The sequence below is a fragment of the Oryctolagus cuniculus genome, chromosome 7 (genome assembly GCF_051225735.1).
Source record: "Oryctolagus cuniculus isolate XC-2025 breed Fujian yellow rabbit chromosome 7, ASM5122573v1, whole genome shotgun sequence".
Classification (NCBI taxonomy): Eukaryota; Metazoa; Chordata; class Mammalia; order Lagomorpha; family Leporidae; genus Oryctolagus; species Oryctolagus cuniculus.
Genome location: NC_142873.1, coordinates 132,063,334 through 132,088,612, shown reverse-complemented (window position 1 = coordinate 132,088,612; position 25,279 = coordinate 132,063,334). Strand labels below are relative to the sequence as shown.

General features: G+C 54.5%; 1 protein-coding gene across 7 annotated transcripts in view; it reads right to left on the bottom strand.

The window, feature by feature from the left end:
- HIVEP3 (HIVEP zinc finger 3) overlaps nucleotides 1-25,279 on the bottom strand; it is a 487,717-nt gene that overhangs the window by 155,512 nt on the left and 306,926 nt on the right. For all 7 annotated transcript variants that reach the window (XR_016211086.1, XR_016211087.1, XM_089300862.1 and 4 more), the window contains one exon: nucleotides 12,919-12,998. The gene's annotated coding sequence lies outside the window, so the exon portion shown is untranslated. The remainder of the gene's footprint in view (nucleotides 1-12,918; nucleotides 12,999-25,279) is intronic.

Genomic DNA, 25,279 nt, shown 5'->3' with positions numbered 1-25,279 from the left:
CTCGCAGAGACACGGCGCTTGTGTTGGGGAAGAGAGCGAAGCAGAGCAGTCTCAGGTCAGGGCTCTCACTCCGTCCCCTGGTGCTCAGAGGCCCCCAGGCCAGCTCGGCTGTGTGCTGGGGGCCACCCCATCCTTTGTTGTAAAACACAATTCCCATCTCTAGCAGAGTGTTTTTGACCTTTTCGTGGGGGTGACCTGTCTCTTGGAGACTCTGGCGGAAGCGAAGAGCTCTCTCTCCAGTCACGGACATGGAAGCGGCCCTGCTGCCCCTGTAGTGGCGGGGGTGTCACGGATCCCTGAGGTGCAGCCCAGAAGCCGTTACCTAAGCCCACGATTTCCCAGCTGTGGCTCCGGCGGAATGAGCGAGTGAATGAACGGAGGAACAAAGGGAGGAGAGACAGGATGCGTGGGAGGAGGCCTGGGGTGGTGAGAACGAAAGTGGGCCGCTTCTGGGGGCTGGGATTCTTGTGGATGGTTCTCAAGGCCATCAGGGAAGTCAGCCCAGAAGCCCTGTGTGGCCAGGCCTTGGCCGCCAGGTGGGCAGGAGATGGACAAACTTTGTTCCTCTGCTCCACCTGTGCTCTGGCCCGGCCTCTCTGCGCCCCTGCCTTCCTCAAAGGGGTCAGAACAGCCTTTCCTGCTTTCCTCGAGGTGTCTCCAACCAAATCCAGCTCTTCCCTGGGTAACCATGGGACAGCGGAAGGGATACACACTCAGAGAAAGGGAGCACCTGCTCTCCCTTGTCCCACGGCAGAGCCAGCTGAGACCCACAGCCTTTATCCCCTAGGCCACCGTGTGCATTTTGGTTTCGCGGGACATCTCCTGGGAAGGTGGAACGAACTTTTAACTCATTCTTAACCCCGCCCCCTGCGCCCCTCCCACCCCGCGTGGCCGCCATGACGCTTTGAACCTGAGCTCAGATTCCTCCAGGCACTCTTCCTCCTTAAGACGCAGGGTGAAGCTCTGAGGCCGCAGGGCGGGCAGGAAGCTGCCCAAATGCACCAATAGCCCCAAAGAGCTCCTCTGCCAGCAGCCCCTCCGGGGGGCCTCCTGAGCCTGCCTCTGACCATTCTGTCTCCTCCGCCAGCCACCCTGTTTTCTACCTTGGCTCTTTGCACCTGCTGTGCTTACCCCCGGGGCCACCACCTGCATGACACACAGGAAAAGCTCTGATTTCTGCTCGAACCTCTTTTCCCAACCTCCGCAGACAGATGGTTTCCTTCCCTTGGGAACCCTGCCGTCGTCGACCTCAACCCCAGCCCTGGTCCTCACAGCGCTGCTGCCCAATCCCAGCACTCATGACACTGTCGTTCCAGCTTCTGCCTTTCTAAAAGTGTGTGTGTGTGTTTAAAAGATTTATTTATTTGAAAGTCAGAGTTACAGAGAGAGAGAGAGAGAGGAGAGGGATCTTCTATCCGCTGGTTCATTCCCCAAATGGCCGTGATGGCCAGGGCAGGGCCAGGCTGAAGCCAGGAGCCACATGCTTGTTCTGGGTTTTCCACATGGTTGCAGGGGCCCAAGGACTTGGACCATCTTCTGCTTTCCCAGGCACATTAGTAGAGAGCTGAATCGGAAGTTCAGCCCCCAGCCCCCAGCACAGCTGGAACTTGAACCAGCATCCATGGAGATGGCGGGTTGACTGTGGTGGCTTTACCCGTTGTGCCACAGCACTGGCTCCACAACACTGTATTTCTTTCTTTCTTTCTTTCTTTCTTTCTTTCTTTCTTTGGCCAGGCAGAGTTAGACAGTGAGAGAGAGACACACACAGAGAGAGTTATAGACAATGAGAGAGAGACAGAGAGAAGGTCTTCCTTCCGTTGGTTCACTCCCCAAATGGCTGCTACGGCCGGCTCGCTGTGCCGATCCAAAGCCAGGAGTCTGCTGCTTACTCCCGGTCTCCCATGCGGGTGCAGGGACCCAAGGACTTGGGCCATCCTCCACTGCCCTCCCGGGCCACAGCAGAGAGCTGGACTGGAAAAGGAGCAACCGGGACTAGCACCCGGCGCCCCAACCGGGACTAGAACCTGGGGTGCCGGAGCCGCAGGTGGAGGCTTAGCCAAGTGAGCCATGGCGCCAGCCCACAACACTGTATTCTAACTCCAGCATTTACTACATTGCATTTCCAACTTCTTTTGGAATCTTTTCTTGTAGTGAGGGGAAACAACATCAGAGCTTAGATACACTTCCGCGAATGTGTTCAGGGGCTCGCTGAAGGACCGCGTCTTCTTTACCTTGGCCTCCCCAGCAAGCAATGCGGCACTCACACTGGCGGTGCCCCACATGTCTGCTCATTTAGGAGTTGTTTTCAGGCTACCCACGAGCTGGGGTCACCCCTGGGACCCCCTCCCCCAGCCTTTCCCTCCCTCCCAGCCTCCACTGCCAAGCTACTGGGAGCCTGTTAGCATTGAGTGCCAGCAGTGAGAAAGCAGGCACCGAGGCGTCCTGACTCACGGGCATGGGGATTGTGTCTCCCGTTAGGGCTGCCCCGCTGCATCTGTGCTGTGATCCGAGCGGGTACGGCTACTCAGATGGGGAACATCCTCCAGCGAGTTGTCATAGTAACCTTGACTTTCAGTTTCATGTAGGAGAGTCCCCGAGAGGAGAAACATAGCCAGGGGTGGAGGAGGGGTGGTGCGGAGCCATCGCAGCCTCCTGAGGCTGTCCTGCTCCCTCTTCCTGGCTGCTGGCTGGTTCACACGCTCAAGGTAGATGCCATTGTGTGTGGGCAGCTGAGTAGAAGCAGCTTAAAATAGCCCCCGCCCCAGCTATTTCAGGGAGCCGTTGAATATGCATGAAGCTATTTTAGAAAAGATGTCCCTGGCCTGGCCAATCCAAACCCCCATCCTTTGCCTTGGAAGTGCCGAGAGAAGCTGAATGGGGCCTTTCTTGGTCTTTCCCATTGGGTGGGGGTTTTGTAGAAGCCGCAGAGACTACACCCTGGCCAGAGTGGGTCTCGCAGCCCTGGCAGCTCTGCCTCCTGATCCTGTGGCCACGGAGGCTCCGGGCCAGGCAGCCCAGCCCTCCCCAGTCCTATGGAGCCTTGGACAACTACTTTGCTATGAGCCAGGTTGACCTGCTCTGTGGCACGGGGCATGTCTCAGAAGCTTAGGCATTGCCATTGCTTTGTCCATTTAGTCCTCCGTCACCCTTTTATTGATAGAAAAGACACCTGAGGACTGTGCTAAATGTTGACGATACAGAGATTTCCAACATGAGCTCCTGGGTGGGACAGGTGGACAGATGAGCGGTGAGATAATGGCCATCGAGCTCCAAGGCAGAAGGGGGACTGGAGGGTTGGGAGGTCAGGGAAGGAGCCCTTAGCTCTGCCGGTTGGGGAGAAGCCTCTGAGGAGGCATGGGAGGTCCAGGAAGCAAGAGAAGGCAAGCCAGGCTCAAGGGCAAGGGGCTGGCTGGGTGTGGCTAGGGCTGGTAGGAGGGTGCGCCTGTGAGGAGGAGAGAAGGGAGAGGGAGTGAGACTGCGGGAGACATTGTGTGCTGGGCTGGCAGTGCCTTCTCTGAGGGCCTGACAGGGGGCTTCCTGGTGCAGGCGCCTGAAGTGCCTGGTGCTGTCCCTATCTACACGAAAGGACGCGTGGGCAAGGCCTGGCTACAGTCCCCAAGCAGGTACGCACAGAACGCTGGCTGAAAGCACCGGTTCTGGAGCCTGCCCCTTACTGGCTGCGACTTTGGTGAGTTATCTGACTCAGTTTTCTCACCCATAAAATGGGATCACAACAGAACCTACCTCCCCAGGCATTTTGGTGGGGAGAAGTATGTGAGTTAGCAGACATACAAGGCTTAGAAGTCTGCAATGCATAGGAAGCAATATTCATGTATGAAAGGGGAAACTTTATCATTCTCTTGCATTGGCCTTTTCTCTTGACAACGGAGTTGCATCAAAGAGAAATTTGTTTCAAAGTAAAAATAGCTTTATTGCTTTGATTGACAATATCATATGTATCCACTATCAAAAGTTAAAGCATGGAAAGTACAAAGTAGGAAGGAAAACATCACCTTTAATCTTAACTCTGATAACTGCCATTGCCATGACTGCCTGCTATGGGCTAAATGCTGATGTCCCTCAAGGTGACAGCTTCAGGAGGTGGCACCTTTGGGAGATGACGACAGGTCCTGGTGGCAGAACCTTCCCGAAGGGGGTCAGTGTCCTTCTCAGAGCTGAAGGAGGCCTCTCCCCCTTCCACGTGTGGGGGACGCAGTGCACAGGTGCATCTATGAGCCAGACACTAGATCCTCTTCCACCCTGAGTCCACCTTGACCTTGGCCTTCCCAGCCTCCAGAACTGCGACAAACACCTGTTGTTTCAGGACTGCCGGGCTCAGGGACTTGGCAGTAGCGGCACAGGTGCTCTAAGATGTCACCATCTCGGATAGAGTCAATCTTCGTTACTCACGGACTCCACATTTGCAAACTGATCCAGTCGATTATATTTATTTGTCATCTCCCAAATCAATGCTCGATTTTGCAGAGTGGCAAAAAATAAATAAATAAAAACTCTGAGTCACCGATGGCCATGTACCCAGATGAGGACAAATAAAGGGCCGCTATGTCTTCTTGCTTCAGCTCCCATCCTGTGGACAAATGTCCTTTTGGCAGACTTGTTAGGGCCGTGTTTGTTGCATTTTTGTGCTATTTGTTGGGTGATTTTACTGTTTTCCAATGGCTCCCACGTGCAGTGCTGAGTGCTGTCCCATGTTCCTGAGTGGCCACGTGCCTGACGGAGAAGCTGTGTGCTCCACGAGCTTTGTTCACACATGAGTGTGAAAACGCTGGCCCTGAGTTCCGTGTGAACGAATCGGTAATCTATGTTAAACGAGTTGTCTTCAAAAGGCAACACTCGCAAAACATGGCTATGTGTTGGTTGCAGAGGCTCCTGGGAGTGTAATGCTGCAGCTCCCCCACGAGCAGGGTTCAGGTTTCACTAATTCAGTGCTGGCAGGGACTCAAGGGAACATAACCGCGGTGACTAGCAAGAAGCAACCATCCCTTCTCTAGATCCTCAGACAAATGAACCTTCCTGACACTTTAAGAAAATCATACACTGGGGTGGGTGCAGCACCAGCAACCCATGTGGGCACTGGTTCGTGTCCTGGTTGCTCTACTTCCAATCCAGCTCTCTGCCTGGGAAAAGCAGTGGAAGATGGCCCAAGTGCTTGGGAACCCTGCCACCCAAGTGTGGGATCTGGATGAAGTTACTGGCTCCTGGCTTCAGCCTGGCTCAGCCCTGGCTGCTGTGGCCACTTGAGAAGTGAACCACCAGATGGACGACCTCTCTCTCTCATGTTTCTCCCTCTCACTCTCTGTAACTCTGCCTTTCAAATAAATAAAATAAAACCTAAAAAACAAAAATCCCATTCACTGACATATCTCATGCACCTGTTCATGTCCAAGAGTGCACATCCTCAGGTGACTGCATCACCAGGCCCATTCCTCCCACCAGTAGCCACTGGCCCTCCATGCACAGACAATTTGGCTGTTTCTCGTTAACTGTTCCAACCAATGCTAGGATGAGCTAACATGGACTCAGCACTGTCTATGGCCCAGCCCTGTGCTAGGAATTTCCAAGCCTCACAGCAAGCCTATGGAGGTGGCATCATCACCATCACCAACACCATCACCATCACTATCGTCACTGTCACCATCACTGTCACCATCACCACCACCATCATCGTCACTCACCATCACCACCATTGTCATCACTATCATCACTATCACTATCACTGTCACTATCACCACCATCACCATTGTCACTCACCATCACCACCATCACCATCACTATTGTCACCATCACCGTCACTGTCACCATCACTATTGTCACCGTCACTGTCACCATCACCACCATCACCATCACCATCACCATCATCATGCCCATTTTCAAGATGAGGCCTCAGATGCTCTGAGGTGTCAGGCACCTTTGCCAGGGTCCTGCAGGTGCAAGTAGGTTCCTCTGACCCCAGGTTCCACACCTTCCACCAGCGTGTACCGCTGCCTCCTCCCAGACCCCGTCCTGGGCACTGATTGCCAATTCCCTTAACACATCTGTTTGGAAGTAGACCCCTGGGTTAAAGATGGAGGTCTGAAAATGCTGGTGACAACCCACCAAAAGGGCTCCAGGGGCCAGATCCCCATCCTCATGTCCCCAGCTGTTCTCACCCTTGGAAACAGACCAACAGCACGATGTGGCTCCCGTTTCTGGGTGCTTACCACGCCCTGCACGGCGCTCGCCTTCTGTGAGCTGCCCCTTCCCACTCTCGGCCTGTCTTCCCGCGGGCGGGCTGTCCCCCATCTCAAAGAGCGCTCTGCGCCTGAGTGCTCAGACCCCTTTCACCCATCAGGCACGTGGGGAAACAACGTCTCTTAGTTTGGCCTTAATTACTAGGATTTTTTTTTTCTGTCCATGGCTTTTTAATTCTTTTCTTTCACAGTTTCTGGATTTGGTTTGCGATGTCAGGGAGCATCCTCTATCCCAACATGACACAGGGCTCTCTCTCGCTCTCTTTTTTTTTAAAAAAAGCCCCTTTATGGTTTTCTGCATTTTGACTACTTTGGGATTATTTGGGAGCAAGGACTGGGGGAAGGAGCCATCTTGCTCCTCCTCACCTCCCCCATAGCGGCTGGCCGGGTGCCTTTCTAACATGCTAGGCATCAGTTGTCTTCCTGTCGCTAATGCCCAGTGCTACACTTCCATGTGCTGAAATTCCCTACACACTGATAGCTACTCCTGGCCTCCCTGGGCCAGGCTGTGAGCCCCAGGCCTATCCCTTCACCAACAATGCACTTTCTAGGCCACTCCTCCTTGTTCATTTTTCCGTATGTACCTTGTAATCATTTTATGGAAATTTTTGTTGTGGTTTTGATTGAGATTCCACATTCAGGTCACGTGATAATGTCTTCTTGGATATTTCATGCTTTTTGGTCTTTGGAGAATGGGTTGGACTTTCCCACCTCGGATTCTGAGTGCTGCTCAACGGCAAGATCCCTGCACCTGCTACTATGGCTCGCAGTCAGGCAAAGCGCTGGAGATATTTGTAGGATAAATGAACGAATGAACAAATGCGTGAGAGACATTCTCCTGGAAGCTGATTGTTCAGTGAACGTGTTACAGAAACCCACTTTTCTCACGGCTGGAAGTGAATGTGTCAGACTCACAAGAGGCTACTGAGAGACCGGGGTATCACAGGCAGCCTGCCCCATGCCAGCCAGAGGCCGTCACCCCACAAGCAGCCAGTCCATTTCTCAGCGAGGCTCTCAAGGCCATCCGAGGAAGGACCACAGACAGGTGTTCTCTGTGTGCTGGCTGCTGTGTGGATGCTGTGAAAAGCATTTTCCTAGGAGATGCAGCACCCTCACACATTAGGGTCACTGGTCCAATTCTGTAGAAGTGGAAACTGAGGCAGAGAGATGGAGCTCCTAGCTAGCAAGTGGTAGGACTGGCTGGAGCCGAGGCTGTGGGACTGTAAAGGCTGTGCCCCCCCACACTAGCACCTTGAACCGCGGCATCTGGGAGGCTGAGGCGCTGTGGCCCGGATCGGAGTGAGGGTCCTGCCCTCGCTAAGCTCACACCGTGCCCTGGAAAACTGTCCTCCCACCCCGCCATGGGAGGAGCTTGTGATTCTGCTCCTAGGAATTGTTCCTGGGGAGCACCGCTGTCACAGGAGGGGACGTGCTACACAGGCCGTACTGTGGCTCTGGGCCTGGGGATGCAGGAGTGGGGGCTGGGGGTGGGGAGGGCGTCTGTCCTGTGGTTAAGACGCCCGGCCCCGCAGCAGACTGCCTGGGTTCAACTCGCATTTCCTGCTAATGCAGACTCCGGGAGGCAGCAGGTGATGGCTCAAGTAGTTGGGGTCCTTGCCATCCACATGGGAGACCTGGACTGAGTTCCTAGCTTCTGATTTCTGCCCGGCCCAGTCCCAGCTGTTATGGGTATGTGGGGAGTGAGCCAGCAGACTGGAATGCGCTTCTTTCTTTCTCTCTCTCTTCCCTCCTCCTCCTTTCTCTCTGCCTCTCAAATAGTAAATTAAAAATTAAAAGACCCAGCTTTGCATGGGGGTGGAGGTTGTCATTCAGCACACATCTGGGACACCCCTCGGGGTTCCTGGGCCTGGCCTGCCCAGGGTCGGGGCCTTGTGACTTGGCCCTGCGTTTGCCTCTGGGAGGACAGCCAGGCAGCCACTTCCTTGTGGGGCTGGCAGCTGCCAAGCAGGCCTCGGCTCACTTCCATGGCTGGATGAGAGCTCAGTTGTCCTGGGAAGGACACTGGGTGGGAGCCAGTCCATCCCCTGGGCCTGACTCAGTGTGGCCCAGAGCAGATCCCTGGCACTCGGAGATGAGCACGCTGCAGGTCTCCCACCCTGGGGAGCCCTTTTCTGGTCCCAAGGTGGATCCTACGGAGACTTTGGCAGTATTGAACTCCGTGATGGAGACACCCAGTGCCAGGCAGCCCAGCTTTGGGGGGGGTGATGGTGGGGATGGGCAGCAGGCAGGGAGCAGCGGTTGGCCTTTAGCTCACAGCTGGTAGGTTTCATCTCGTGCACAAGGGGAGGGTCCAGAGATGCTGAGAGCTGTGCTTTTGAAACAGGCCACGTAAGTATTTTCGTTTTCAATAAACACGTCTTGTTTTCAGGTGAGAACGAAAGTATTTCCGTTTTGGATAAACAATACCACACGAAGGAGACACGGAGCAGGTGGAGACAGGCCCGGCTGGCCCGCTTACCCATGCAGTGCCGATGAGCGGGGAGAGCCTGGCCTCGGCGTTCAGAGACCCAAACGCATGTCCCTGCTGTGTGACCACAAGCAAATCACTTCCCCACCTCAACCTCAGTTCCCTCATCTGCAAAATGGGCACACTGTCACCTCACACACAGGGCTGACATCAGGACAAACCGGATGTCAGGTGATGTCGTCCATCTGCAGGACCTTGGCAAAGGTATGGCATTATGCCGAGGCCCCAGAAGGCCCAGCGCAACTGCACGAGGTCCTGCTGCAACTCCCCCACCCCAGCAGTTTCTTGGGAAGTCTCAGCTGTGCCAACTCCAGGCAAAGCCTGTGCTGTAGGAACCCCACCCTGCAAGTGTGTTTGCTGGGCCACCTGCCCCCAGGCGCAGCCAGCGGGGCTGTGAGCGCCAGCGCCTGCCCCTTCCTGGTGGGAGAAGGAACAGGGAGCAGGCCTGTTCTCCGACAGCGGAGGGAGCTTTAAGGTGGGACGCTCCTTCACACGCCGTTGGTAGCTGTCTACATAAGGCGTCCATTATGTGCGGGCCTGAGGGGCCAAGCTAAAAATAGCATCAAGTGTGCACCCGCCAGAGATGCAGAACACCCGAAGGTCAAATGCCGAGGGCGAGACGGGCACCACACAGCTGCTGCCACCGGTTCCTCTGGGGCACGGCCACAGCCAGCCCTGCCTGGCGGCCTGGCTCGGGAACCTGGCTTGAGTTAAAAAATAGAACATGGAGTGTAACCCCAAATGCATACGTATATTTTTAAAAATCTGTGTATAACCATAAAAAAGAAGGCGAGAGAGGAATTCACTAAATCTCTCAGTCCTGAGTGAGTTTTTTCTTTTCCTGCATTTTCCAAACTGTTCTCAATGAATACACATTGCTTTTTGTAATCAGAAGAAAACCCAGGAGAAGATGCTATGAATTGCTTTAACATTAGATACATAGGATGATTAAATTGCTCTTCCCTCTGCCTCTCTGCCTCAACTCTGGGCCCAAATTCATCCACGTATTTGTGCTTTCCTGTTAGTGAGTGCATTTTTACCGAGTGCCTACTATGTGCAAGCAAAACAGACACAGCTCTGACCCTGTAGGTGCCTCTCCTACTTGGAGAGAAGCTCCCAGGGTCATTTGAGCACAGTCTCACTGGGCTCAACCTGGCTGTGCTGCTTCCTAGCTGTGTGTGCTGGGGCAGCTGTGCGGCCTCTCTGTGCTCTGTGACCCTTAGTTCCTGCAGTTCCTCTGATGGTTACCACAGGGCGGTGGCCACTCTGGCTCTCTGGCTGCTCTTTCGTCTGCTTTCCCATAGCACTTTGAACACTGCCACAAGAGCATCAGTGGCCACACAGAGCCGGCGCCCGAGGGCCTGTCCGCCTCCCTCTCTGTATCTGGGCAGGGGCCCAGTTTTACTGATGTCTCTGCCAGCCCCCAGCGCGAACACAGCACCGTCTCCAGGACTGCTACAGAGGCGGCAGGTCACCTGTGCCCCAGCCAGCACAAGTGGTAGAAGCCCCCTGCCCCCCACCGTGGCTTTACAGCTTGCACACATGACCTCATGGTGGCCTCTCAGACGGTGGGGCCTGTCCCTGGATGTGACTCTCCTGACCGACGGCGTCTATGCCGACAGCAGGGCAGGGTGCTCGGCATTCGTGAACGCCCCAGCACGCTGTGACTCCCATGCCACGCCCTTGCTCACGCCCGCCCCCTGCCTGGGATGCCACCTGGCTCTGCCTGCAGTCCTGCTGATTGAGCCCTCCCGTGCCAGTGCAGGTGCCCCCCTCTTCCCTGGGGCCTCCCCTGACTCACAGCCTCCCAGGACGGGGCCCTGCCTCTCCCTGCCCTTGGCTGTGGCTGTGGCTTCCAGGGCCCCGGTGGCATCTGGTGCTCAAAGGGCACTTTATCCTTTGTGACATCCCCATTCTGGGGAAGGGGCCGCCCTCTTCACTGGAGACCCCATAGCCCACCAGTGCCGGGAACAGAGTGGGGGGTCAGGGAAGTTCTGTTGAACAAACTTTCTGAGGGAAAGTCAAGTACACTTGGCTTCACTTCCTGTTAAGGCAGCGATGCTAACTGCTTCTACCAGCTTCTTTTTAAACATTTATTTATTTATTCAATCATGAGTCAAGGAGTCGGAGCCGGAGCCGGAGCCAGATCCAGAGAGAACTCTCACCCACTGACTCACTCCCCAAATGCCTACAACGGCCAAGGCTGGGTTGAGGCTGCAGCTAGGAGCTGGGAACTCAATCTAGGTTTCCACTTGGGTGTCAGTGACCCAGTCACTTGAACAGGAAACTGGAATCAGAAGCTGGGGGCAGGATTTGAACTCAGACCCTCTAGGCTAAGTGCCTGCTCCTTTTATGACACCCTTGGAACCCAGAACTCACAGGTGTCTCTAGGCCATCACTGCCCATCAGTAGCCACTTGCTCCATGGCAGCGACACGAGCTGGCTGAAGGACACAGAATGTGGATGTGGCCACTGCTCGGGCCCTGTGCCCGCCTCTCACACAGCTGCCTGCCTTTGCTTCTGGAACCACCCTAGGAGGCAGATGTGGGTACACATGGGCTTTGAGGACCCCAGGGAGGATCGGGATGGAGTGCAGCTCCCTTCGGCACCAAAGCCTGCTCTGTACACATGCCCAAGACACAACAGACATGCTCGTGCTTTGAGCCCTACCAAGAGAGGAAATGGTGAAAGTATAACGTTGGGAGGTGGTGCCCACGACCCAGAGGCCAGGCAGGAGCTGTTCTGCTACAGTCCAGGAGAGAGAGGCCGATGGGGTGGGTGTGCTCCACATCCAGTCCCTGAGGGGTCACTGCTCTAGGGAGGTGGCCTGCCTCGCTCCAGGAACAGAGGAGACGGGGAGAGCTGGCTGCCCCAGGAAGAGCTGTCAGCCCCTGGAAGCAGGGAAGCCAGGCCACGTAGGGGCTGCAGTGGTTCCCAGCGCAGCAGCCCCAGGCACCGTGGCTTCTCTGGAAGGCTGCAGCATTGCCCCTGAGCCCGTGAGCCTGGGCCACAGACATTGCAGCAAGGGACATCCTGCCCTGGGCCCTCCCAACATGGGCCCCTGCTCTCAGCTCTCAGCCTCTCCCCAGCCCAGATGCCTCTCCCAGACACTCGCCCCCCGCTCTGAGGGACTTGCACCCCTCCTCCAGCCCCTGAGCCACCCAGGCTCCTTGGCAGGGCACTCAGAGCCTGTGCTCTCCCAGCCTCACTTCCAGCCACTCCTCCTCTTGTGCCCTCCATCCCTTCTTCCCTCTTGTACCTGCCAAGCTTCTGCTCATCCTTCAAAGCCCAACTCACGTGTCCCCTGCAAATCGTTTTCCTGGAACCAGCCCAGAAGCAAACCCATTTTGGAAAGGAGTCCCGCTGCCCTCACCAGTGTGTGCTGTGCTGGGGCTACCTGCATGTCCACCTCCTCCACTGGACTGGGAGCCTCTCGGGGCCAGTATCATGATTGGTTCATGTCTGGGTCTCAGCGCCAGCACAGAGGATAGGGCACAGCTGGCAATGAAAGATGTTCAGATGACTGGGCCATGGGAGGGCCGGCGTGTGGCTGGTGGTGCTCTATGGCTGAGTGTGACCTCAAGTAGAGTTTGCTAGAAAGCATGCGTGCCCCTCCCCCAAACACATGTAAGTACGCACACACACAGCGCACACACAACCCAGAGCAGGCTCTCAAGGGATGTGAGGTCCACAGAGCAGTCAAAAGGAGAGAGTCCCCGGGGAAGTAGCACACAGCTGCGGTGCTGACCCCACGGTCCTTCCCCATCCCATGGCCTTGGCCGGAGCCTGGAATGGATGGCGGAGGCCTGTCTGGTGTGCTCAATTCCACGCCCTCACTTTGCAGGCAAGGAAGCAGAGATATGGAGAGGAAAGTGCCTGCTTAAGGTTTTCCTGTGCCTTAAAGGCAATGCTGGAGCCAGAGCCGCTTCCCTGGCTCCTGGCTCAGGACCGAGTCTCATCACCACGCGCTGCCACTGGCAGGAACAGCAGCTGCAGGACCAGAAACCTTTGCGTCGCTTTTCCCCGGAGACTCAGGAGGTTGTGGGGCTCCATTTTCCTGGTCAAGGCCGAGGCAGTCCCCACCCACCACCTGGCCACAACACACGGCCACAACACATGGGCTTTGGACTTCCCTGTGACGTGTGGAGCAGTGGGGAGGGGATGTGGGGGAGAACTTACCTGTCAAAAGCCAGCCGCGTTCTCATGGTCAAGATGTGTCAGAGAGTTCTCAGAGCTTGGAGGGCTGTGTTGGAGGAGGCCTGTGGGAAGTAGAGAAAGTGAGAATATTATGCCGCTGCCATCTGTCAGCTTTCATTTGAGTTAAAAAAAAATGCAGCCAGAGCTGGTGAGCACAGGCTCGCTGACAGCAAAGCTCAGCTGCCTCCCCTGCTCCCGCCACTCCAGCCCGGTCACCCAAGGGTCACGAGCAGGTCCCCTGGGAGGGAACCTCAGTCTCGTCACCCCGCTCCCAGTCACCTGCCCCAGCGGGCCCCTCGGGCGCTCCAGGCCCGAGGACTCACTTCCAAGCACTCCTTAGGGAAAATGTCCTTCACGGGCTCCTTGAGCACCGCTCATCATCATTCATTCATTCTTTCTTTCTTTCATTAGTCATTCACTCATGCATGCATTCAATAGCCAGTTGGGAAAGCTGTGAGGTGCTGGCATCGGATCTGATGGAGATGAAGTGACTGAGAGTGACAGCTCAGGGCCACAAAGGCACATGTGAACCTGGGACACGTGCTCCGAGCTCCCCCACCCCAGGCTGGAGGGTGGCCTCCCTCCTCCCAGCGACCTCTGTGCCAGCCACTGGGCAAAGCCTGGAAGGGGGGCAGCACGTTTCCACCATTTTCAGCATGTGGATCCGTTTTTGTGTGAAAGTAGTTCTCAAAACGCCTCCTGGTGCTACCTGTACATTTAGCGTCTTCTCATTGAGAAACGACAATGCAAAAGCTACAACAAACATTCTTTACAATTACCTGGAAAGCATGGCGACACACACATCAATTTGGAACATCACTTATATCTCTTGGGTTTAAGACTACAAGCCTCAGAGACCCACTCATTCCATTTTCATTATATTTATGGAGCATCCCTGAGATGCCCAGCCTGATGGCCCACAGGTGAGGGGTCCTGGGACAGGGAGTTGCAGCAGCTTAGTAGTAAGGCATGCTTAAGCTCACATCCAGCTCAGGCTGGATGTCCTTGGACAGGCCACCTGGCTTTTCTCTAGCTCAGGGCCACGTGAGTGAAATGGAGCTGATAATCCTGACACTGGAAAGGTGTTATGAGGATTGAGTGAGCGAGTGGAAAGCACCAGGCCGAGGCATTGGCACCAAGAGAAGCTCAACCACAGGGCCCTAGAGGATCATCTTTATCATCATCATTACCACCTCCTTCCCACCGTCACCATCACTGTTACTATCATCACCACCATCTTCACCATCACTCTCATCACCATTGTCACTATTATCATCACTAACATAACCACTATCACTTTCACCATGATCTTCACTGTCATCAACCACCGTTAGTATCATCATCATCACCACCATCAAGATCATCACCACCATGACCACTATATCACCCTCAGGACTACCATCAGCCATCAGCGTTATCATCATCACACCATCACCACCATCTTCATCATCACTATCATCACGATCACCACATTACCATTATCAGCACCATCATCATCACCACCGTCTTCTCCATCACCATCGTCATCATTATTACTATCATCAACCATCACCACCATCATCATTACCGCCATCATCATCGTCTCCACCATCACCATTATTACTATCATCAACCATCACCACACTCACCACCATCACTATTATCACCACCTTCACCACCATCTTCATCATCACCATCACCACCATCACTACACTTACCACCATCACCACCATCTTCATCATCACCATCATTACCATTATCACCACCATCATCACCACCATCTTCATCATTATCATCATCACACCATCACCATCATCACCACCATCTTCTCCTTCACTATCATCACCATCATAACTGTCACCATCACCACATCACTGTTACTTTCATCACTATAATCATTGTCATCAGCCATCACCACTATCATCACCAGTGTCTTCCTTCTTTTTCTGAACCTGAAGGCCTATCCTTGCCTCACCACCACCACCACCACCACCATCATCATCATCATCACCACCCTCGTCATCACTACTACCATCATCATTCTCGCCTCTATTCTCTTTCTGAACCTAAGAGGCCTGCCCTTGCCCCTATAATAAGGTACATGATTGTTTCTACCCTATTATAGAGTTATTTGTATCCACATCTTTCCCAGGTTCATGCTCAAATCTGTAACTTCAGAGTTGTGTGAACTTGGGCAAGTTACTTAAACTGTCGAAATCCATTTTCCCTTGTGTAAAAAAATGGGGACAACAGTTTTAGTAATTCTTGGAACTGTTGTAATGATTAAATGAAATAGTATACATGAAACCTCAAGACAACACCTGACACGTGGTAAATGCTTGGTATTATTTACAATACTGGTTTACTAACATTATTATTGTCACCACTTCTCCTCCTAGTCTGTTTCCCCCTGAGGTTAGAGATCATAGGAAATTCATCTCTGTCTCCTCACAGTCTAGCACAGGACCCGTCTCCCAGAAGACATTAATAAATGATGGCTAATACAGCCCTGCAGACTCACACAAAATCCAATGCAAACCAATTCCCGGTACAGGGGCATGGGGCATGGCTAAGGATAAAGCGTGCTGCTGGTACCCTGAGAAACCCAACATATCTGCCACAGAGGGCATTTGTCACCCAGGGAACCAAGCTGCAGGGCTGCTGGAACCACTCATTCACTAATTCATTCATTTATTCATCACACTGACATCAAATTTTCACTTCGGTCCAATAACAAACCCTTGTCCAGTGCATTTTTTTTTGAAATCTTGTTGCCATCTGTCACCTCATTTAGTTTCCATAGAAAGGCTTGGAGGCAGACAGAATCGGTACTGACAGTCTATTTTTTAAATAAAGAAATGGAGGCTCACAGAGGTGCCAAGATTGCCAAAGGCCTGGCAGTCAAGGCCATAGTAGATCACGGGCCAAGCTTCCACCCTGACCTTGACACCTCCCTTCTGACCCCACTACGCCAGGCACTTCACAAACCCAGGACCGTTCAGTCTCTCTGCCTAGTTTGATTCTCAGCAAATAGAATGGAAATAGATTATTGTTACTGTTGTTTTTTTTAAGATTTATTTATTTGAAAGAGCATCAAAGAGGCAGGGAGGCAGGGGTGGGGAGAGAGATCATCAGTCCTCAGGTTCACTCCCCAAATGGCTGCAACAGCCAAGGTTAGGCCAGCCCCAAGCCAAGTTCCAGGGTCTTCCACATGGGTAGCAGGGGCCCAAACACTTGGCCATCTTCTGCTGCTTTTCCCAGGCCATTAGCAGGGAGGGGGATTTGAAGTGAGCAGCTGGGACTTCAACAGGTGCTCTAGCATAGGATGCTGGTGTCCAAAATGGTGGTTTAACTTTCTGTGCCACAAGAGTAGCGCCACTTGGGGCTATTTTAACATGTCCTTTGGGAAAAACTCTGAATTTGAGAACTGCAGAAATTGTGAGAGCTGAAGCAGTGTGGGGCAGATAAATGTGACAACTCTGATCCCAGCCTGCCTGGGTTCAAATCCTGGCTCTGCCACTTAACAGCACCAGGGCCCTGGGTTAGTTACTTAACCTCTTTGTGCCCTAGTCTCTTCATCTATAAAGAAAATCTAACAATAATTAGATACCTGTGGGGCTGTTGTGAGGAGTAAATGGTCTCGTCTACAAATAGAACTTAGAGCAGATCCCGGCGCAGAGTAAGGGTTCGCTGTAATTATCGTGGCTGCACCTAGCACAAGGCCCGACATACAAAAGAGCCCTAATGAACACTCAGCAAGTGGTGGGATGGGTGTCAAGCTCCCCAGCAGAGGGAAATACCCATGTGTGCTTTAAGTATTGATGGGCAGGGCAAAGAGTAGCCCCAAGGAATCTCGGGTCCCTGGCTCCTTGCTCAGTCACATCCAGGCAGGAGGAGAGTCCAGCCGTAAGTCCTTTTTGCTTTTTCAAGCTGCCTCGTGTCTGCCAACCAGCAGCAGATGTGACTAGTGGCTAAGAACACAGGTTCTAGAGCCACGAACTCCAAGTCCTACCTGCCGTGCTGTCACTCGCTCCTTGTGTACTTACCTCTCTCTTCTTCCTTCCGTTTCCTCATCTATAAAATTGGGGTGTTCACACCCACCTTGAAGGGATGTTAGCTAGATGAAATGTCATATGGGGGAAGGTATAGCTCCCCCCTCCCCGCCCCGGCCCCAGCCCTAATCCATGGCAACAGCGACAATGAACTTAACAAGGTCAACCTGTGCTCACCCGATGGCGCTCACCCTCGGCGCTGGTTCCTCCTGTGCCAAGTGCTGCTTCTCATGGGTCTCCCTAGCACAAACACACCAGTTAGGGTAGCCCAGGCTCCACCCCCTAGGCCAAATGGTGCAATGGAAAAGCAGATTCTCTCCTTGGCCGCAGCAGGGATCAGGCTCCCTGGGGGTGAGACAGCTGCTTGAGAAATGGCCTCCTGGGAAGGGTGGTCCCCAGAGGACCCACAAGGAGAGCTCCTCCCACATAGCAGCGCCAGCAACTAACAGTCGGGCGCAGCTGCCTCGGAATCCGCCCTAGTCCCCGCGCCAGCTGAGACCCTGCCTGTACTCAGATTCCCCACCAAGTCGCTGAGGCTGCCAGACCTTTCTGCTTACAGGAAGAGAGAAACACTCCCTGAGCCAGACGCTTAAGTTCCTTATCTAATTGGATCCTCCTGGGGAGCCTGCAGGTGCGCACCCTGATCTCACCATGCCCCAGCGTGGAGACGCTGGGCACACTCCTTGGCTGCCCATGTCTCACGTTCCCCGTCCAGCAGCACCTGTCAGCATCCTTGCTCATTAGACCAATTTGCAGAGAAGGAAGGGGGCTCACAGAAAGGCAAGCGCATTGCCCAGGATTACACAGCTAACCGATGACAAGGCTGGAGCTGCCTCATTTCAAAGCTCCATTCATTCGTTCATTCGTTTGTCCATTAATTATTTTTCTGAGGGCCCACTATGTGGTAGGCGCCAGACCCTTACTCTCTCTTTTCAAAAACATCCATTTATTGATTTCCTGTCACTCCAGAGAGCCCAACATTCAAGTCAATTCTACTTAACAAAGACACACGAAGTCCCTCTATGTGCCAGGCACTGTATGAGGTTCTGGTTTCAAACATGTTTCTGGTTTGGGAGGTTGGTTAGAAGCACAGCGGGCAATTATTTTGCTTTATTGCAGTTATCTCTATTTTTTAACTCTTAAAAAGTACACGAGTATTGTATAATGGGGGAAAATACACATTTTATTTTATTTTATTTTGATAGGCAGAGTGGATAGTGAGAGAGAGAGACAGAGAGAAAGGTCTTCCTTTTCCATTGGTTCACCCCTCAATGGCCGCTGTGGCCGGCGTGCTGTAGCTGGTGCACCGTGCTGATCTGAAGCCAGGAGCCAGGTGCTTCTCCTGGTCTCCCACACGGTGCAGGGTCCAAGGACTTGGGCCATCCTCCGCTGCCTTCCCGGACCACAGCAGACAGCTGGACTGGAAGAGGGGCAACCAAGACAGAATCTGGTGCCTCAACCGGGACTAGAACCCGCTGTGCTGGTGCCATAGGTGGAGGATTAGCCTAGTGAGCTGCGGCGCTGGCCAAAAATACACGTTTTAAAAAGAGAGATTCCTGGGCTGGCACTGTGGGATAGCAGGTAAACCTGCTGCCCGCAGTACCAGCATCCCATATGGGCACCAGTCGAGTCTCGGCTGCTCCACTTCTGATCCAGCTCTCTGCTATGGCCTGGGAAAGCAGTGGAAGATAACCCAAGTCCTTGGACCCCTGCACTCACATGGTAGACTTTACCTTAGCAGTGGGCATCCTAGTTGTGGGGAGCAACCGGACTAGACTGAGTTACTGGAATTAAGACTTATTCTATGCATCTGCTCTCCCACAATATGGCGCTGGGAGAGAAGTAAACAGCTTCCACACAGCTGCCTCCAGTTCAACCAATTAACTGTAGGACTTGCTCCTGATTGGAGAGCAGCGTACTCGGCGTGTGGGCAGCCGAGTTAGGATTGGCGGAGGAGGACTATAAAGGAGGAGAGAGACGGCATGCACCAGGAACATCTATGGGGAACATCTAGCTGAAGGAACACCCGTGCAGCCCCCGAGAAAGCCGGCCGGCGGTGTGCCGCTCCCCTGCGGAAGTGGGGAATGTGGCCAGGGGGAACTGCCCTTCCACGGAGGTGGAAGGGATAGTAGCCAACCCGGGAAGAACCAGCAGCAAACCCGGGGAGGGCCGAGCAGACGAAAGAACAGCGCAGGGTCCTGTGTCGTTCCTCCATGAAGAGGGGGAGCGACACTAGTAGCCAAGGCAAAGAGTAAAACAAGATGGGTTCTGTTGTTTGACAGTAGGAAGAAATTTGGGAATGAGGAAAGTCAAGTTCTCCCGGCCCAGCTTCCCCCACCCTTTTTTTTAGAGACAGAGTGAAATAGAGCGAATTCCTCTCCAGTGGTTCAGCCTCCAAATGGCCACAATACCCGGAGCTGGGTCAGGCTAAGGCTGGGAGCTGGGAACTCCGTCCTAGTGTCCATGAGTATGATAGGGACCCACGTCCTCGAGCCATTCCCGCTGGCTCCCAGGGTCTGCGTTAGCAGGACGCTGGAACAGAGGGCCAAAGCTGGCTGTACACACCGGTACTCTGATACAGGACTTGGGCATCTTAACTGGGGCCTCAGCCACTCGGCCATACACCCACCCCCTTTTTACTTTTTAAAAATTTAATTGACATAATAATTGTACATATTTACGGAGTCCAGTGCGATAATTCAATACATCTGAGTAATGGGTAATGATTGAGCCTGAATCATTAGCATTTCTTTGTGTTGGGAATCTTTTACTTCCTTTCTGCTTGTCATTTAGAGATTGGTGATAAATCCTTGTAAACCACCATCGCTGTCAGTGCTGCAGAAAGCTAGCGCCGGCCTGGGCCTTGAGGGTACTGAGCAGCGTGATGGACAGCTCCGTGCTTGGCAACATGCTAAGGTGACACCCTTGGCTCCTCCTGGTGACCGGCCCCTGGGTCCTGACGAGGCGGGAACAGCGCGCTCCGGCTCTACAACAGCCATTCTCAGAGTGGCCAGGGTGAGGTAGATCAGTTGGAGGATAATGTTGCAGAATCTTGTAGGAAAAAAAAAGTATCAGTGTACCCAGCGGACCAGTGAACTTTAGTCAGAGAGTCTTCTTAGAAAATAAAACTCACATTAAAGTCCAGTGTGTAACACAGAGAAAGGTGGGATGTTCTGCAGAGTTGCAGCTCAGGTTCTCTGGGCAGTCCCCTCCGCGATGGCCCCTAGAAGGGGGTGTGGGACCTCCGGGGGTTGCTGGAGTCCGGCTGGCAAGCTGCTGTGTCAGGCCACTGCCCTGGGCACCTGCAGAGCCCCCAGTCTTCATCAGGATGAGGGCACCAGCGGCGGCAGCAGAGGATGCTCTGATGCCCACGGAGGGCAGAGCCCTGGCTTCTAGAAGCCAGGATGACGAGGGCAATGACAAAGTTTCATTGTGAAGATTAAAACGGCCTTGCCCTTCTGCCTTCCTGGGGGGCCCTGCGAGGGGACCCGGAAGGACTTCCTGGCCATTCTGGAGCAGTCTGTAGGCTCCGACAGACGCAAACTTGGAGCCTACATCCCTGCACTGGGCGCGGGGGGTGGGGGGGGCACTCTCTGAAGCCTAGAGGACAAACGTGGGAATGAGGGTCCCAAGCCCATCCCCGCTCCCAGCAGGAAGAGCCAGGGTGCCACAGTCCAGGGAGACCACGAGAAGTGGGCTCTGGGATCGGATTTCAGTGCTGTTCTGCTACGAATCAGCAGAGCTAGCTAGTGCCTCTTTCTAAACCTCAGGTTCCTCATCTGTGGAAGAGGAAAACACAGCTGAGGGCCAGCTGCTGGGAGAATAAATGAGTCGCTGAGTACCTGCCCCGCCCGCACTGGATGTCCAATCCCAGTCTGCTGTCTGCTCTTTGCAGGAGACCAGGCCAGGCCGGAACCCTGCCCTTCCATTCAAGGGGTCGTGAAGGAAGACACAGGGTGTTCTGGGGCTAGCAGCGGTTTCCTGGAACTGGGGAACAGACTTGCTGATGAATTTCTAGAGCAACTGGGAGAAGCCAGGAGGGGTCATCCCCCAGAGAGGCGCAAGGAGCCTCTAGAAGGTTCTAGATGAATGTGGCAGACTCCTTATCAGCTTGACATGCGGGGAGGGAGAGGTACCTTTGTGAGAACCTCACAGCGGGTGCTCATGAGTCTCCTGCTCCGAGCAGCCATCCCTGAACAGCTGAGCATCTCTGGCCTCCACGTGGGGAGCGTGGGCCGTTCCATCTCAGCTGTGGCACTGGGGCAAGGATCATGTGCCACTTGCCATTTTTTGGCCCCTCCATACCCCTGCTCGCTCCTTCTGTATCAGCACTCAGTTTTCACGTGGGCCGGAGGGAGCTGCTCTCCTGCTCCCAGGGGACAGCCAAGCCAAGCCTCTGCTTTCCTGCAGCCAGCTCCGGGCCCTAGCCTGAGCCAGGCATGTCAAATGCTGAGTCTGGAACCTCATTCTTCCACCTCTGTGGCCATGATGAGCCTGCCGCTGATTAGCTCCTGTTTTCTGTTGCTGGATCCGTTCCTGAGCCGAGTTCTCCAGCCTCCCTGTCAATTCTGCGAGGTTCTCATCACCCCTCCTGTAGACTCCCTTTTCGCTTAAGCTAGCTCAAGTCAGCTTTTGCTGCGAACACCAAAAAGCCCTAATGGATTCAGAGAGGAAGGGGTCAAGTGGCTTCCTGCGGCACGGAGGGCCCTGGACCAGGAACTCTGGCACCAAACGTACACTGGACAAGTTCAAGTTTACCATCAGGAGCTCCCTTGCAGCTCTTTCTTCCAGTCCTCTCGCTGAAGGAAGCCTGTTCTTACTGCGCTGAGCCCCGCCTCAGGCCCAGGGAGGAAATGCCAAGGGCATGGCAGTGGCAGTCCATTTTGTGATGGACTCAAGGCACCCAACTCTGGCCAATGGGATCTTTTATTTATTTTTTAAAAGATTTATTTATTTGAGAGGCAGAGTTACAAAGAGGGAGAGACAGAGAGAGGTTCACCCCACAAATGGTAGCAATGGCCAGAGCTGGGCCAATCCAAAGCCAGGAGCCAGGAGCTTCCTCCAGGTCTCCCATGTGGATGCAGGGACCCAAAGACTTGAGCCATCTTTTGCTGCTTTCCCAGGTGCATCAGCAAGGAGCTGGATCAGAAGTAGAGCAGCAGGGACTTGAACCGGTACCCATAAGGGATGCTGGTGCTGCAGCCAGTAGCTTAGCCTACTGTGCTACAGTGCTGGCCTCAATGGGATCTATTACCCCCTTTTCAGAGCAAAGGAAAATCTTCAAGGACCCTGGGAGGGGGCTTCTCTGATAGTAAAAAGAATTAGGGGATTTTTTTCAAGATTTATTTTTTTTTCAAAGGCAAAGATACAAAGAGAGAAGGAGAGACAGAGAGATCTTCCATTTGCTGGTTTACTCCCCAGATGGCAGCAACAGTGGAGGCTGGGCCATGCCAAAGCCAGGAGCCAGGAACAGGCAGCCAGGAGCTAGGAGCTTCTGCTGGGACTCCTACATGGGTACAGGGGTCTAAGCACTTGGGCCATCCTCTGCTGCTTTCCCAGGTGCATTAGCAGGGAGCTGGATTGGAAGTGCAGCAGCCGGGACACAAACTGGCATCCATATGGAATACTGGTACCGCAGGCAGAAGCCCTCTACGCCACAGCGCCAGCCCCCACGTTCCTCTTTTGTATCACCCACTGTCACTCACCCAGCGTCATGTCTGCATTTACCCCTTGGACTGCTTCAGTCCTATCTTTTCAAAAAAGTTTTATTTATTTTCATTTTACTTGGAAGGCACAGAGAGAGAGAGACAGTTCAAAGGGGTAGCAGCTCGTCCACCACTCGGGCCTCAGTCCCATTCTTCAGCCACCAGCAGAGGGATGGGCACCTCCTTTAGCTGCTTCCCTCCTCCCACACCGCCTCTCCCTATCACTGAACAAACCCCACGAGTGGGCCCCAGGGGCCATCTTCAAGGCCAGAAAGATCGTATGCGGTCAATGAGTGTACCGCCATCATGTGCCCAGTGGGGAAACGGCTGAGCTGACAACCTGCTGGGGGACCAAGGCACCTCTGTGGCACCAGCTCGGACAGCCCTGGAAGGCCAGACCCGACGAAGGGGTCCTTGGGGCCACCCACGTCCTGAGTGAGCATCTCACTCTCCTCTCCTTCACAGCTCCCCTCCCACCAGCTGTCCACGTGCCCACCTCCAAGCTCAGTCCTGCCCTGGCTCCCAGACCATCCTCCCTCCTACAGCGAGGGGCATCTCAGCAGAACTGGCTCAGACTCTCCTGCCCTAATGTTGGGACCTGAGTGTAGAAAGAGTGCCCAGCTTAGCACCCAGCGCTGGCCCAGAGCCTGCTGCAGCCTCCCTCCCTCCAAGTGTGGCTCCCCAGGCTCCGGAACTGTGCAGCCATGGCCGTGACAATGATGGGGACTGACACGAGCCCACTCAGCACGTGCTTCCTGCCAGGGGCTTGGCTAAGAATTTTACGTGGATTTATTGAATCCCCACAGAGAAGATCTTTACTCCCATTTTACAGATAAGGAAGCTGAAGCCTGAAGAAACTGACCAGCTTGCCAAAAGTCACATGGCTGGGAGGTGGCAGTGCCTGGACGATGTCCCCGACAGCCCAGGCAGCCCTTGTCTCTGGGCTCTGCTCTGCCTGCATTCCATGCCCCCATTGCCACCTTGGTCTGGCCCTCCAGTGTCCAGCTCATCTCAGACTCAGCTTTTCTCAACCCGGTGCATCCTCAGCTTCTCTCCTTCAGAGAGGAGGGGAGATGTGACAGGACCCCGAAGGACAGGGGCACCAGGCAGAGGGCGGGCGAGGCCGGCAGAGGCAGAAATCAAGGCTGGACCCAGCCACAGCCTCCGGGAAGCTGCTTCCCTCTCTCGCACACTTGCTGGCAGCGGCTGAGCTAAAGCGAGTGCCCAGGTGACACCAACTGCACGGTGACGGTGAAATGACTTGGGCTCTGGAGCCAGACAGTCCCACAGCCAGAGGCCCGCTCTGTGCCTTGGAAATTCTGTGACCTTGGGGAAGTTCCACGGGAAGGTGACCTCTGAGCCTCAGGCTCCTTGGCTTTAAAATGGGGACATTGCCACTGATCTGGCATGGCCTCTGTGAGGACACGGGAAATGCACCCATTACCCTGCTCATGCCTTTCGCTCTTCAGCTCTGCTGCCCCTGGAGCTGGCTGTCTCCCCAGGCCAGAGATGGCCTCTCGGAGCCAAGTGTCCTGAGCTGTTCCAATGATGGCCACCACGTGGCTGGCAGGGACCCGAGCACACTCGGCGCACTGGAGATAAATACCGGGTCCGGGCACCTGATTCTAAACAATGGGCTATTCTGGGGTTTGAACTGCTCATCAAGGGGAAGGCAGGCTCTGGGCAGGGAACAACCTTGTGCCGCACAAGCATGGGGGCTGCAAGTGGTGCGGCAAACACACCAAGCGCAGGTGCAGACATGCCAGCCAGCAGGTCACGGGTCCCTCCCAGAACGCCGCTGAGTAAGGCATGTAATGAGCCTCCAGGGCGACCCCTGCCCCTCAGTGCACACACAGGGAAACTGAAGCCCAGGGAGGGGCCATCTTGGATCACTGCTGCACCAAGCATTCACCACCAACCCCCTCCCCCGGCTGGGCTTTGTGCTCTGCCACAGGGGCCTCACAGTGTCCGGGGTCAGGGGGAGACAGATTCAAAGCATGCAACTACAGTGGCCAAGGAGGAGCGCCAGGACAGGGGCAGGCGGGGCCACCAGAGCAGGAAGGCGGCACGTCACCCAGGGCTTGTGTGTGTCAGGCGCTGCTTGGGTGCTGGAGACACAGAGACCCACGCTGGCCCTTGTGGAACTGACCACCTCACGGCAGAGAATGGCCTTGGCAGACAAGCGCAGAGGCATGGGGTCTCCCGGCAGCATGTGCAAGTGCCAGAAAAGAAAAGAAAGCAGGATAAGGGGGCAGAGAGAGCCTGCAGCCGGCTGAGGCTTTAGGTAGATGGTCCATGCCAGTGATGACAGATCCATTTTTGCACATGAAATAGGACAATGGATGTTGTGCCCTTCTGAGAAAAGACAGGAAACCATGGCAGGTCGTGTGGTGACCTGCCTCTGGGGTCACAGAGACCTAGGGAAAGACTCGGAGCTGTCCCGGGTCTGTCCTCTCCCAGGCCAGAGCTGCTGTCCTGTAACGGCAGGGCAGCCCCTCCTGCCACAGCCGCTGTTTCTCCCTACATCCTGTTCCAGGTGGGCGGAGGGCGAAGTACAAGGCAGCTCTGCTGGGCTGGGGGCCATCACAGCCTGGCTGCCCGTGTTGG